The sequence below is a fragment of the Cyprinus carpio genome, chromosome B25 (genome assembly GCF_018340385.1).
Source record: "Cyprinus carpio isolate SPL01 chromosome B25, ASM1834038v1, whole genome shotgun sequence".
Lineage (NCBI taxonomy): Eukaryota > Metazoa > Chordata > Actinopteri > Cypriniformes > Cyprinidae > Cyprinus > Cyprinus carpio.
In genome coordinates this window covers 5,633,042-5,647,602 of record NC_056621.1, presented here as the reverse complement: position 1 = coordinate 5,647,602, position 14,561 = coordinate 5,633,042, and the positions used below count along the sequence as shown (strand labels likewise).

Sequence of the window (14,561 nt, the reverse complement as noted above, 5' to 3'; positions counted from 1 at the left end):
AGCCTTATAATGTGTCCATACAGAGAAGACAATCCCAGAATTCATTGCAACAAACTCACTAAAGAATTCATCCAATATCTACACATTTAAAAATGGAAAGAAAAGTTTAAATAAATAAATGATAAATGTATGTTTATATATATATATATATATATATATATATATATACACACACACACACACACACACACACACACACAACACACACACACACACACACATATAATTACAAATAATAAACACACACACACACACACACACACACGTGTATGTGTGTATATAGATAGAGAGAATTACTTTTTTAAATTATTGATACAGATGTCACATCAGTATTATATAATTTAATAACTAATTTAAAAACTAATCAAGTACTTACATTAATCATATACCTGCACAGTATTTATACACACACACAATCTCATCATAACATCACACATATTACCAAGTTACAAGTCTGGTACACTAACTTACCATTTACTAACTATATTAGCGGAGCGATGTCTTTAGCAAAGCAGCATGCTAACTTCAGTTGTTGAGCCTCATGAGAAACACTTTTTTATGTGTGTAGAGAGTTTAGTCACTATGAGGTTTCATGATAACTTTTGTAGACGATATAAAAGCAAGGCACTTGGTTTTGGAGCAGAGCTGGTAAACAAAGCCTACATTACTGTAGAAATATCGTGGCTTGATTAGCTGAGGTAAAATCATAATGAACATGAGCGTACTAAAGAGCAGGCTGCACATTGTGCACTTTGTTTTTGTTGGGAATCATGACTTTTTGCTGTGCCAACACAGACTGAGACTCTCGAAGTGAACAAATCATGAGGGAGCCACGAGACCCTGGCGTCTGTAGCCTACACCAATTCAGTGTTTGACGCGTGATTCACTTCAAGCTGGAAAATGTTTCACAGACAGCAGGGAATAGGCCTTGTCTTTCACATGGCTAACTGAGTAAAGCTTGAACAAGAGCCATTCGCTCAAGAGTAAGAAAAGACGAGCGAGAACAGCAGTATATGTTTGAATTAATATTTCAGACCTAATATTACTAGTGGTGTTGCTAACACAAGAATCTTACTCTTTCACATCTACGGCTTATTGTATATTGAGAACTTAAGAATCAGCCAATAACCAACAACCTATAATACTTTAGGAACATGCTAAAAACTGCTCAAAGGGACGGGTGAAGATTTAACTAGTTAGCATTGGGAGTTAGCTCCCCTGCTGGTAGATATTGTAATTGCAATGCATTTTTTTTAACTTGTATTTTAATTTCTTCACTTGAAAAAGTTTTACTCTCAAGCTTTAGAGTTTTAGCAAGCTCTGTTGAAACAGGTTTACAAATGTGTCTTATTAAAAAAATCGAGCGAAATGTTAAAATAAAATTTAGTGGGGGAAGAAATCTAGTGAAATCTTAAAAAAAGCTTCACTGGCTAACAATTACTAAAACAAAAAATAAAAGCACAGTTCATTGTTTAGCAGATGCCAAATTAAAAAAAAATAAATAAATTGGGAGGGAACTTAGAGAAATAGACAAAAAAAAGATAGAGAGAGAGAAAGACAGATGGAGAGAAGTTTAATAAATCTGCACTTGATGTCTTTAAGAAACATCTTGGTCTTTATCTAGAATCTGCCCTCGGATCGCTTGAAATCCTGAAATCCGTCTCATTAATGAACATGTGGGTGGAAATCCTCAGATCAGCTCCTTACTCTGCTGCAATTACTCTAGTGTGGAAAAATCCAGAGATAAAACACAGACACCTTAAAACATAAAACAACAAGCTGCAGTGTCTTTGAGGAGCTCGCTAATATCTTTCATCGTGATGCAGGCCCATTAGACTGCGCTTTTAGCCAAATGATCAATAGTTTCAACTCGACCTCCTAAACGCATAACAAGCCAATCAGATTTTGAAATCCATCACCACGGCCATCTTAACAACGAACCGCTCTCGTTAGCAATGACTGATGACTATCAGAACAGGAAGTAACCTGAAGAAAATCAAACCTAATTAAGTTTAGCCATCCGATCGATGAGCCCAATTTAGTTCTCCAAGAAGGAAACGATCCGCTGTAGCCAAGCGTATCTCAAGGAAAATCTGACCCTTACAGTAAATAGAAATCTCCACCTCCTGGGAGGCAGAATAAATTTAGACTCTTACTATTTCTGAAGAAAATGCGAAATAATGGGAGCAAAGGAATCATAAAATAGCAAATTCTTCTCTGTTTTTCTTTTGAATTTTAGAAAGTACCCTTTTTTAAAGGAAACTCTTTTGTGAATTTGGGGAGCTTTATTAAGAAGGTTCCCGAGGCCTCCTGCTGTTTTTAGCTTATGACATGTTCGTGTGAAAAAAGGCAATAAAATTATTCCAGTGAGCTAATTAAGAGAAAAAGGAAGAGTTTCCCAGCCCTCAGGCGCTGATGGGGATCCTGACACTTGCACCGGCTCTCACATCAGGACTGTGTGTGTGTGTGTGTGTGTGAGGCATTAGATTAGACTTAGAGCTGGTAATATATTCTTATCCAGTCCTTGGCTAGTTTTTTTCTTTCACCCACATGGAATTAAAACATTTTTTGTAAGTGCTGGAGCCAAAAAAAATGTAAGTAAATACACATATACATATATACTACTGTTCAAGAGTTTGGGGTCAATTTTATTTCAATGTTATGAAGTCTGCCCTCAAAGGCTGCATTTATTTGATATAAATGTAGTAAAAATGGTAATATCATGAAATATTTTTAAAATTAAAATAACTGTTTTCTATTTGAACATATTTAAAAATGTAATTTATTCCTGTGATGCAAAGCTGAATTTTCAGCATCATTACTCCAGTCTCCAGTGTCACATGATTTAAAATTTTTTATATATATTTAATATATATATATATATATATATATAAAATTTAATTTTTTAAATGCTTTTACTGTCACATTTGATCATCTGAATCAATTTAAAGCATTCTTGCTGAATTAAAGTGTTCATTAAAAAAAATAAAATAATAAAATAAAACATTTACCCCAAACTTTTGAACTGTATTATAAACCAATAAATACCACCTCTAATAATGTCAGATTTATAAATAATTAAGCTTCAATTAATCAACTGAATGCATCACAAGGTCCAAATATATATATATATATTTAATATGAACTTTTAGTTCTTTATCGTGAGTGAGTGAGTGTGTGTGTGTAATTACAGTATGTACTGGCACTGACCTCCTTGGCCATGCTGAATTATTGAAATTAACCATTCAACTGAATTAGTCCTAGACACAATTCTGCAGAACCCTGTCTCCCTTTAAACTCATTTCTCAGGTGGGTTTGTTCAGGCAGAGTGGGCTTCTGTTTAAGATGTTTAAAACCTCATCCATATGTACCCTAACTACACATGAAACGGCAAGCACAATCTTGCCAAAGCAATGTCTCTGTCCCATCAAGCACAGACCCAGCACTCATGTGTGCGAAGGTCAGGTTACTCCTTTAACCGGCGAAAGTGGAGGCCAACCTTGGCAGCTATGAGCCTATTCATAACACACAAGCCATCACATGAATAGATGTGTGGGAGATAATTCACATCTCACGCAAAGGTCACTCTCAGCCTGCAAAATGCCTTTCAATTTCCAAGCAAATGTCAGCGCGCTGAGCAGCTTCTAAAAAGTTGGGCTTTTCTTTCAAACCGCGGCGTAATAGCTCATGTCCTTTTCATTCACTTTTCAAAAGGATACTCAATGACTCCATTTATTTCCCAAACGAGGGGTTACCAGCATCGTCTTACAACCACAGCTATTTCAGATGGTGTTTCTACTGTACTGTAAGCTTACAAACTTCTGCCAGTGACTTTCCTGTTGTCTAAATGTTAATGGCAATTACATAACATTAGTTCTGAAAACAGAGTTTCCCTGATGGCCCTCACAGTAATTCTGCTTGTATAAAAGCCAAAGCGTGAAATGTGCTTTCTTTGCTATCATTGCTAATTCCTCTGCCACACGATTAGGTGCTAAAATGGGCATAATTCCTCCCATAATGAGCGGCGTTCTATTGAAAAGGGTGCACGAATGTCAAAGATGGCACATAATCTCCTATTAGCCATCAAGAGTTCTGGAAGCCGCCTGTGACGAGACTCTGCTCACTTTTTTCAATATATCACCCATGCAATATTGAAGGAATGTGCTTGTTTTCACATTAACAATGGTATAATTTTAACCTCAGGCAATCAGATCGTTTAATCTGATGGAGGAAAGCAAAATGAAGGATCATGCAGAGGAATTATTATTATTTTTTTTTTGACTGCAGCACAGCATTGGTATGGACCGTCAAGAAAAATGAGTTAACATTAGTTAACTAGTACAACTAGAGTTTCCATGTCTTTTCAAGATGTTAAATAAATAATTAAATAGAAGAATATAAAAATAAAAAACACATAAAAACAAACAGATGCTTAAAAAAAAATGCACAAATGAAATGTATGAATAAAATGCTTAAAAAACTTACTAAATGATTTAATATAGAAAAACAAATGCATATAAAAATAAACGGATGCTTATAAAATAAATAAATGCATAAAAATAAAAAATCAAATAAATGAATGCATAATTCACATATAAATTAATATGCATCAATACATAAATTGCATATAAAATAAATGAACAAATGCATAAACAAACAAACAAAAAATGAATGAATGAATGTCACCAAAAGGCTGCAATAAATATATCTCCATATTTATGCAGGCTATTTTCTGTGCAGGCTTAAAAGAGTGTTTTTATTTTTTCCCCAAGCCGAGGAACTATCATTTCAGCCAAACAGTCATTGAAGCTAATTAGATCAATGGTTTAATGCAAGACGAAAAACAGTAAACACCTAAAAATAAACGCATGTTTCCACTGGCTGAAAAACACAATGTTCTCTAAATGAAAGAACGATGCTGAATCATTCATTTCAAAGTACCAATATAACAATAAACAGCCAAATTAACCTACAGTAACCCGACATGCATTTTCACTAAAATATTTTACTTGTTTACGTGTTGATGTTTTTGAGTGATGATGGGAAATGATTAGTGATTAATGCAAAACAGCTTCTAGATGGCTCAGATGACTAGTTTTACACTACAATAATTGCAATAATTGTGGTATTTTGACAGAAACTATAACCATGACACATTTCTGTAAGGGTCATGACCAGCTAAGATCTTCACAAGAATCTATTCTCTATGTGGGTCATATTTAAGATTGAAGAAAAATAACTAGACCTAAAATGCAGCACTGAACACTTGAGTCGTGCTCTGAAATCTCTACAGGGCTCAGCTTTGTCAGGCGTCATGAATGTGGACCTGAGGAGGTCAGGACTGGGTCTGTGACCACGCACCTGGACCACGGATCTACTGTGAAATGAAAACGTGCACCTAGGAAAGCCATTATTAAGCTGTCATACAGCACAGCGACAGGAGCCGGCTTGGCATTTAGTGATCAGAGGTCTTGCCGAGCCCATATTATCTGTAAGACAGAGAGAGTGAGTTTGTGAGAAAAAACCTTATCAAAGATTTGGTACCAAACAGAAGTGACATGCATTCGTAACCTTTACAGCGCTCTTTGGCTCTTTAGTTACATTTTTAATCAGATTTATTCAGCAGAAAACATACTTATCTTCTACTTTTCCTCTCTCTCCGGCCCTTTCTACAAGCTATCAGGCTTGAAACATCATTATGCATTTTTTACGAGGAGTCACATTCCTTACTGGTTGCCCTTTAAATCCATTTCCTCTGAGACCAGGTTCTGGAAGAGCCCACAGTTGAGAGGAATGTTAAACAGGTCGCTCTTGTCCATCCACACAACAGCCTGGAGAAGGATACAGAACACAGAACACAAACAAGCACTTCAACATTGTTCATTGTTTTGTTTTAAAAAGCCAGGAAAACTAGCTGATAGTTACTGTATGTCTCAATTTCCTGGATTCTTGAATATTAATTAGGCTAATTAATATTAGCCAAGCCAACCCACTACCAAACTGATTACATGTAAACAGATTCCAAAATGAAGTACTTGTAATTTGAAATGACTTTTAAAAAATTTAATATATTTCTTTCTGTTTTGTTTTATAAATGTGACCCTGGAGCACAAAACCAGTCTTAAGTGTCAATTTTTCAAAATTGAGATTTATACATCATCTGAAAGCTGAACAAATAAGCTTTCCATTGATGTATAGCTGGGAAAAGAGATACAACTATTTGAAAATCTGGAATCTGAGGGTGCAAAAAATCTAAATATTGAGAAAATCGCCTTTAAAGTTGTCCAAATGAAGTTCTTAGCAATGCATACTACTAATCAAAAATTATGTTTTGATATATTTATGCTAGGAAATGTAAAAAAAATATCTTCATGGAACATGATCTTTACTTAATATCCTAATGATTTTTGGCATAAAAGAAAAATCTATAATTTTGACCCATACAATGTATTTTTGGCTATTGCTACAAATATACCCCAGAGACTTAACACTGGTTTTGTGCTCGAGGGTCACAAATATGGTACATAATAATCTCATTCAAGTCTATGTGATAAATGAGTTAGATCAAAAGTAATCAGATATACATTACCTAATATGCGTAATCCATATTATGTTACAAACTACAGTTTTTGTCATGTAAATTTTAATCAGTAATGGACTACAATTTGTAAGTAATCTATCCAGCACTGTCCACTACTGAGATCAGTTTTATGCTCCTATATTTTAACACTTATCATTGTTTTGACAAACAGAGAGTCTATATGATGTATTGTTTGGATTTTAATAAAGCATTTGCTTTTTTACAAAAATGTCAACTACTTGATGACAACGTGATTAAAAATAAAAATGTGTAAAGTCATGGAAACAGCAATTTGAATGGCTTAATCTGAATTAAGATTTGAATTAATCTTAATTCTCATTTTAATTTTTACTGGAAAATCAAAACTAACTAACAAGAGACATGAGATATTACATACATCTTGACACTTAAGTTTTATAGTTTTGTTAACACTGATTTCTTTAGATTGTATTTCAATCAAGCATTTGCTTTTTACAAAAATGTCAACTTATTGACATTACAATTAGAAATAAAAAATGTGTAAAGTCATGTGAAAAGCAATTTAAAGCACATGTAATGGTTATTTTCTACATAAAAATGTTACACAGTACAGTACAGTCATTCTTTCAAATAATATATTAATTATTTGGGATATATACAGTATATCTATCTATATTTCTATGTAAACCTATATATTACTTTATGATTAATTAAATGATTAATAAAAATAAAAGTCTGTGTTTACATAATGTGTGTGTACTGTGTATATTTATATGTACATATAATAAATATACACATACATGTATATATTTTTTAGAAATATATATATATATATATATATATATATATATATATATATATATATATATATATATATATATATATATATATATATATATATATATATATATATATTAATATATAATATAAATCATATATATGTATATTTGTAAATATATAAATAAATATAAAAATATACAAAGTACACACACATGTATTACGCAAATGCAAACTTTTATTTTGGACGGAATTAATCGAATTGACCTACACTTATCATGAATAATGAAATGTATCATTTTTGTCCTTTATTTGATCTTATTTCCCTTTTTTTATTACTGGAAAACCAAAAATAAATGCAAAAAAGGGCAAAAATAAAACATATAAATAATATATTAGGGGACATAGACAGATGTTCCAGATGAACACAAACTCCTGTGGTTTTTGGCAAATCTTTGAAGAAAACCAGTCCCCCATTATTATTTATATATTTAATTATAAATTATACAGTTTTTATCCTTTATTTGATCTTAAAATAAATAAACATCAAGAGACATGAGATCTTACAAGGGACATGCACGGTTGTGCTCGATGAACACAAACGCCTGATGCTTCCCCATCTGTCACTGTGCTTGCAGACGCTCTCGCTGCTGTCGGTCCACTTCGGACGCCTTGAAAGCACTTCGTCGTAAACAGTCAGAGATGTTCCCAAAGAAAGTTTAGCGCGTCTTCAATCTCCCGTCAAATCCCACAACCATCACGAACAAGCCACCTGCAAAAACTAAAGACGTTTCATCAATGTTCTTAACAAATGCTTACTTTAAGATGCAGAAGTTATTAATGACAATAATCAATAGAAAAAGAAATGAAATACAAAAATTTAAAAGAAAAAGCAAGCATTAGCGGTTTAATTGCTAATAGACTGAACTTGTCACTTTTAAAGCTACTGTACTGCACTATGCTGCAGATGAGTGACTAAAGATTTATGTATTTAAGACTATTTATGTGTTATGATATATCAGTATGTGATATAACAAACACCTTATGTGCAATAGCAGCAAAGCTGATGTAATTATCAGAGCAGCAAACATCTGTTGTAGATATCAGAGCTGAATGTGAGTGTCTGAGAGCTGACAGCACGCATGTAGGGAAGCCGTCGATACCCTCAGCAAACCGTTAAGGATTCTTTTGATATTGTGCAGAGAGAGAGAGAGAGAGGAAGTCCTCAGCGCTCCATGAGAGCCATCTTCCAACAATGCCATTAGTTCCCACTACATGCCTGTTGCCATGGAAACCCCTCTGATAGCAGGTGAAGATCGGGGAAATCTCATGAGTTATGAGAGCTGTGGGTGTGGCTGGTTGCTAAGGTGTTGTTATGCAGTTGCTAGGATGTTCTGGGTGGTTTCTAGGGTGTTGCTAAGCAAGGTGGTGGCTTATTGGTCCAAGTCAAGGGAGAAATTATGTTATTTAAATATAACATTTTAACAAATGTATGTGCGTAGTACTGCCTATATTTCACAAAAAAAAAAATTATTAAAAACAAAAAAACATTTTTTTTTATGTTAGTTACTACTATGAGAGCTATAATAAATTATAGTTAATAAAATAATAATAATAATAATAATAATTAAATCAGCCCACATTTTTTAATATTGTAATATCATCATGTCTCGTTTCCAAATAAATAAGACATTTTAAAGAAATGATATATTATTCTATATACAATTATATATTATAAATTAAATAATAATTATATTATATTAAATTATAAAATATTTATACATGGTGGTTTGTGTGTAGAACTGCCTATATTACAGAAATAAACAATTTTACGCACAAAATATGATTGTATTACAGTAATGAGAATGACTGAATAATGGAAATAAAGGAAAACAAAATAAAATAAGATAAAACTGAATAATAAGTAGATAAAAAAAGTTTGTCAAGACAAACTTTAGGTTGGCTTGAGAAAGGTGGACCAAAATAAAACAAGAATAAAATAAATAAAAACAAAATAAAATAAGTAAAATAACTAATAAAGAATAGTAGTATAGTTATAATAACAAATAATTATCATTTAAATTCAAAAGAAAATGTTATATTATTTAAATACTTAAGTATTTATACATCATGATATAGTTCTGCCTATATTACAGAAATAAAAAATACACAATTTTATAATCAAATATATTGTATTACAGTAATAAGAATGACTGAGTAATGAAAATAAGGTAAAAAAATACAATAAATAATTAATAAAAATATTACAGTATTTATAATAAAGATAATTATAAAAGATCATAATGGCCCTATGTTGTATTGTAATTGTCTCATTAGCAAATAAACATATAAAGTAAGTTTATATTTAAATCAAAGTATTTATAAATCATGGTATATATGTAGTACTGCCTTCATTTTAATTATTGTATATATACATATTGTAGTGATGAAATTAAGAATGAATGCATTAGGGGAAAAAAGAACATCTTTAGAACAGCTTGTTTATTTGCTAATGAGCTTTTTATTTCAGAAAAATAAATATTAATATTTCAGAAAATAATATTAAACCATGGCTATGTATTAAACATTAAACATCACTAATAGAGATGCTTACCTTCACAAGAGTTATTGTTATCATTATAATGGATCATAATGATCATAACAAAACATACGCTGTATGTTCAGGGAACATGTAGGGCAGAGATTTGTCATGGAAATCTGACCTACATCCGAGTATCTCCCACCGCTGGGACATCAGCAGACAGCGCTGATAAACGCACTTTAAAGAGCAGCATTGTGACTGTAAAATGACTAATGCTACCGCTTGCCAGATCCACAACGCCTCGGCTCGCTCCGAGTGGGAGTTTGGCTGATGCTAATGCTTTAACAGTCATTATTTCAGCTGAAACTCTCTCTCTCCCCTTATGTCTGATTTGGGCACTGACCGGGCCAGATGGACATGCATCCATCTTTGTTGGAAAGAATGTTCACTGTGGCCCATCTCAAGCCGCCACAAGCGTTTTTCCCGTTCTTCTTCAAAGCATCAGAGCTACGGTTTCAGATCTTTGTTCTCAAGAACTGGAAGCAGGTAGTTTGCGAATAAAGAAGTCTTCCCCCAAACTTACGGCTGCGCTTTACTCTGGGTATCTGCCAGCTGATAGCAGCGAGGTTGCTATGGAAACAGTCAGGACTTATCGTGGAGGAGGGGATGCATTTTATCACCAAGTGTCAGGCTGGAAAGTCCAAATATCTTTAGTACAAACCATCGTACGTTTGTTTTGATTCAGCAGAAATGAAGGAGCATAATTTCTTTTAAAAATGCCCCACCTAGATATATCACAAAACCCCTAAAATACATGTTTAGATCATATTTCACCACAATATCAAAATGATATTGTATAAAAAAGGATAAAGTCTGTGTTTAAAGACAATTAGGGCAATTTAAAAATTACAGTAAAATTTATACATTTAAATTAAAAAGTATATATATATATATATATATATACTGTATATATATATATATATATATATATATATATATATATATATATATATATATATAAAAAAACAAATAAATTGTGATAATAAATAATATAAATATTGTAATAAATTGTATAAATTATATTAAAATGTAAATTGTTGTAATGACAGTATTTATATAAAAATGTAATTACAATAAAATATAAAGTAATACAAATAACAGAAAGATTGAATTACAGATTAAAATAATAATACATTTTTAATCAATAAAAATGCGAAATAATTTAGCATTTTTATATAGATTAAAAATATACATTTAGTAGCAGTTAAAATCAAAGAATAATAAATAAAACTTTAATTAAATTTTTTTTAATTTTTTTTTAACCAAACCAAAAAAAAAAAAAGAAAAAAAAATTCACCCATTGCTACATTTCCATGACTTGTTTTTCCCAAATTCACTCCTGTCCAATTTTTTGGTATTTAGTTTGAGTTTTGATGGCTGTTTAAGATCATTCCGTACTAAACTCTCTTTAACCCTTGTAAAAGATGTACTATAATTTCTAAAGTGGTCTGTTTAATGTTTCTCTCTTCCCAAACCTTTTTGAATGTTTGTTTGCTGATAATATCTACGTGGGTGCATTTGCAAATTACTAAAAGGCACAGAGCCCAGTTATTAAGAATGAAAATACGAAAAAATGCTTTTTGCGACGTGAAGAATGAAGCTCGCACAGCTGGTTCAGATTTCCACTGTGCTTTGAACCTTCTTTCTTTCTCTCTCGCTCCCCTTTAGGATCCCTGGTAATTTGAGCATAGTAATTGATCAGGATTTATGCCAGGGTGGAGAGATGCTGTACGATCGTGCTCTCTCACTTTCCTGCTCTTCCAGAAGTGGTTCAGATAGAAAAGGACTGCTAAAATAATGAACGTTTCTCCATGTGGTTATGAGAGACATGAAACAGAGAGAGAGACTCTGTTTACCTGCTTAATCCAAAGCTGATCTGCAATCGTGACGTGTAGATCTGTGGTTGGTTTTGCTTCCACTGAAGGTCTGATTTCTTGCTTTTGATTTTTCACCTGGTATGAAAAGTAAATAAGAACTTGTTTTCAAAGGATTTCCTTCCATCTCATAAACTCAAAAAGGTTGAGAACAACCGATTTAACGATGGATGATACAAAGAGAATGACAGAAGCTGAGAAACTAAAAAAAAAAAATAGGAAAGAAGCAGGCGGCACGATAAAAGGATGAATCGGAGCCAAGTGAGTGAATAATGGATGATTTCCTCAAAGTTAAACAGAATCATTCTAACATTTGCAAGATAAAAATCAGCTGAATGAGAACAGCGGCAGAATTCAATTCCTCCTCAGATGTTATCAATCGTGTTGTTTGATATTGACTATGAACTCACTAAACTCTGGCATCAAAGCTTGATTTGTTCCCTTTAAAAGAAAAGAATAAAAATGAAACATTTATCATCATTTACTCACATGCTGTTCCAAATCCCAATATGACTTTTTCTTCTGCAAAAAGGAGATGTTATGCCATCAGGAATGTCAAACTTGGTGTGGCCTGGTGAAAAGCATCATTTTTTAACTCATCATAAAAGTCAATGAGATCTGAGAAGATTTTCAGGTTTAATTTGTGTTGTTCCTTCATTTCCTATCTATCCTCTATCACATGACTTCAGAAGACTTTAAACAATATTAAAGGTGTTGGGGGTGGGGGTTTGGTTCCTCAAACAACATTTCAGTGAAAAGTTCTTAAAAGAATAATTTTTTTAGTGTGAAGATAGCTTTAAGTGTGAAGTTATATGGCTTTAAACAAATGTTAATTTTTGGAAGTTCTATTCCTTTAAATGTTCTATTCTGTCTCAAAACTTCTAAAAGTTATTTCTTTGCTGATGCTGTGGTGACACCTGTAAAATAATAAGAAGAAAAACGGTGTTGTCTCTTAAATGTCACCTGCGCTGCTTGGGCCTCGCCGATTGGGTTATTTCAGGATTAATTGATGCCTTAGTCTCCATTGCGTGGTGGCACAAAGATAGATTTTGCGTCCTCGAACTCTGACAGCTTTACAAGACGTCCCTTTGATGGGTGCCAGCACATGTCAGCATGGTGTCTGTGCACCTGTTACACTGCCTACATCACGCCAGGAATACCTGATCAAGGCAAAATGACTCATGAAACGTGCAGGTCAGGACTAGGTTTTCTTCCCTGAGCGGAGATTCTGATTCCCGAAACTTTTCCCAGGATGATGATGAAACTTTGGTCAAGCAGAAGAACTTAAAAGTGGTTTTAAAACACATTAAATAGTCATTTCGCACTTCTGTTTCAAACGACCCAGGTTGCTCGCTTAAGGGTACAATGGCGATATCTGATAGATTGTTCTTCTGTGGAATATTTACCTCTCTTCTGCTTCCCAGAGTAAACTAGCAGAGTTTCCTAAAATAAAAACAACCCAGGAAACAAAACCCAGTGAAACCCTTCAGAGACTGTGGTGTAAAGGTTTAGGCTCGGGGCTGGTTACCTCAAAGTTTCTGTTTGATCCCTGCAAGAGGTGAGCCATGAACCATCTCCATTGTGCCCTTGAGCAAAGCACTTAACTCCAGGTTGCTCCAGGCAAAGTGTCACTGTAAAGGAGATATTCATTCATGACGTCAATTTTTAACTATACCTGGAAGGCTAATTCACCATGGGTAGTCTCAGGAACTTCAAATGGGTTTAGAATAGAATAGTTTTTGATTTATGAGTAAAAAAGCCCATGGAAGATATTACTTCAAGAGATATAACGTTAAGTGGTAAAAAGTTGCTAAATGAAGTTGCGCACATTTACCACTGTTCTGCAAAAAATCAAATAATTTTATTAGGAATTTGTATTATTGGGAGTGTCACAGGAGGACAAAAAAAGTTCCCCATGCAGATTTTGCTAATTTTCTAGTGGGTCACACAAATTTTTCACACTGACCAACAGAAAACTGCTTGGTTTTAATGTTACTTCTGTGTGAGCAGTGCTTTATAAATCTTTACGCTGTTGAAAATGGGTCTTTTTCGCATGTGACCTAAGACCTACAATGATTCTTCAAGCATGAAAGCTTCATGAATTCTTAAGTCTAAGTCCTTACTGAGAAACTTGTAAGCAGTACATAATAGTTTCAAAATTCAATGTTTTTTTTTCAAGTAATGTTCAACGCAGATATTGTTTTACTCATAAATCAAAAACTCCTCTGAACCCATGGTTCAAACATGCTAATTATCTTCTAGGAAAACAAACTGAACAAGCTGATTGCAGCAATCTATTGCAACTTCACTCAAATATTGGGGAAATTTAGGCTCTGTTTATTTAGGGATAAATGCAACTGATTTGAATCTTCTCAAATTAAATTATCTTTTGCAAACATTACACTAGCTATGTTTCCATCCAAAGTTACAAATTAATCTTATGCGCATAATTGGAATATCGCATAAAACATTTGCGAATAAAGCACCATTTCCATCCAGTGAGTTAAAGAAAACAAAATTGTCACTTACTGATTAACTTTCGCTAAATATCACGAAGAAAAATTACATTTGCTGCAGTCGGAGAAGGCACTGTATATAATGATGAGTATATACAATAAATTATAAGCTTCAGAGCGTGCAGATGAAACGCGGCCATGTTATCTTATTTTCATAGTCTGCTGTTAGGGAGCGCAGCTCTGGGAGTAAATTATAATGAAGCACTTTGATGAGAATTTGTTCAAGCATTTTA

The 14,561-nt window shown here is 33.2% G+C and overlaps 1 long non-coding RNA gene across 1 annotated transcript; it reads right to left on the bottom strand.

Moving 5' to 3' along the window:
* Positions 1–4,582: 4,582 nt before the first annotated feature.
* LOC122142484 lies at positions 4,583–8,107 on the bottom strand. The gene is made up of 3 exons (XR_006158635.1): positions 7,904–8,107; positions 5,731–5,831; positions 4,583–5,489 (listed from the first exon to the last, which is right to left on the bottom strand). It is a non-coding gene; the product is annotated as an uncharacterized LOC122142484 (long non-coding RNA).
* Between the last annotated feature and the right edge of the window lie 6,454 nt (positions 8,108–14,561).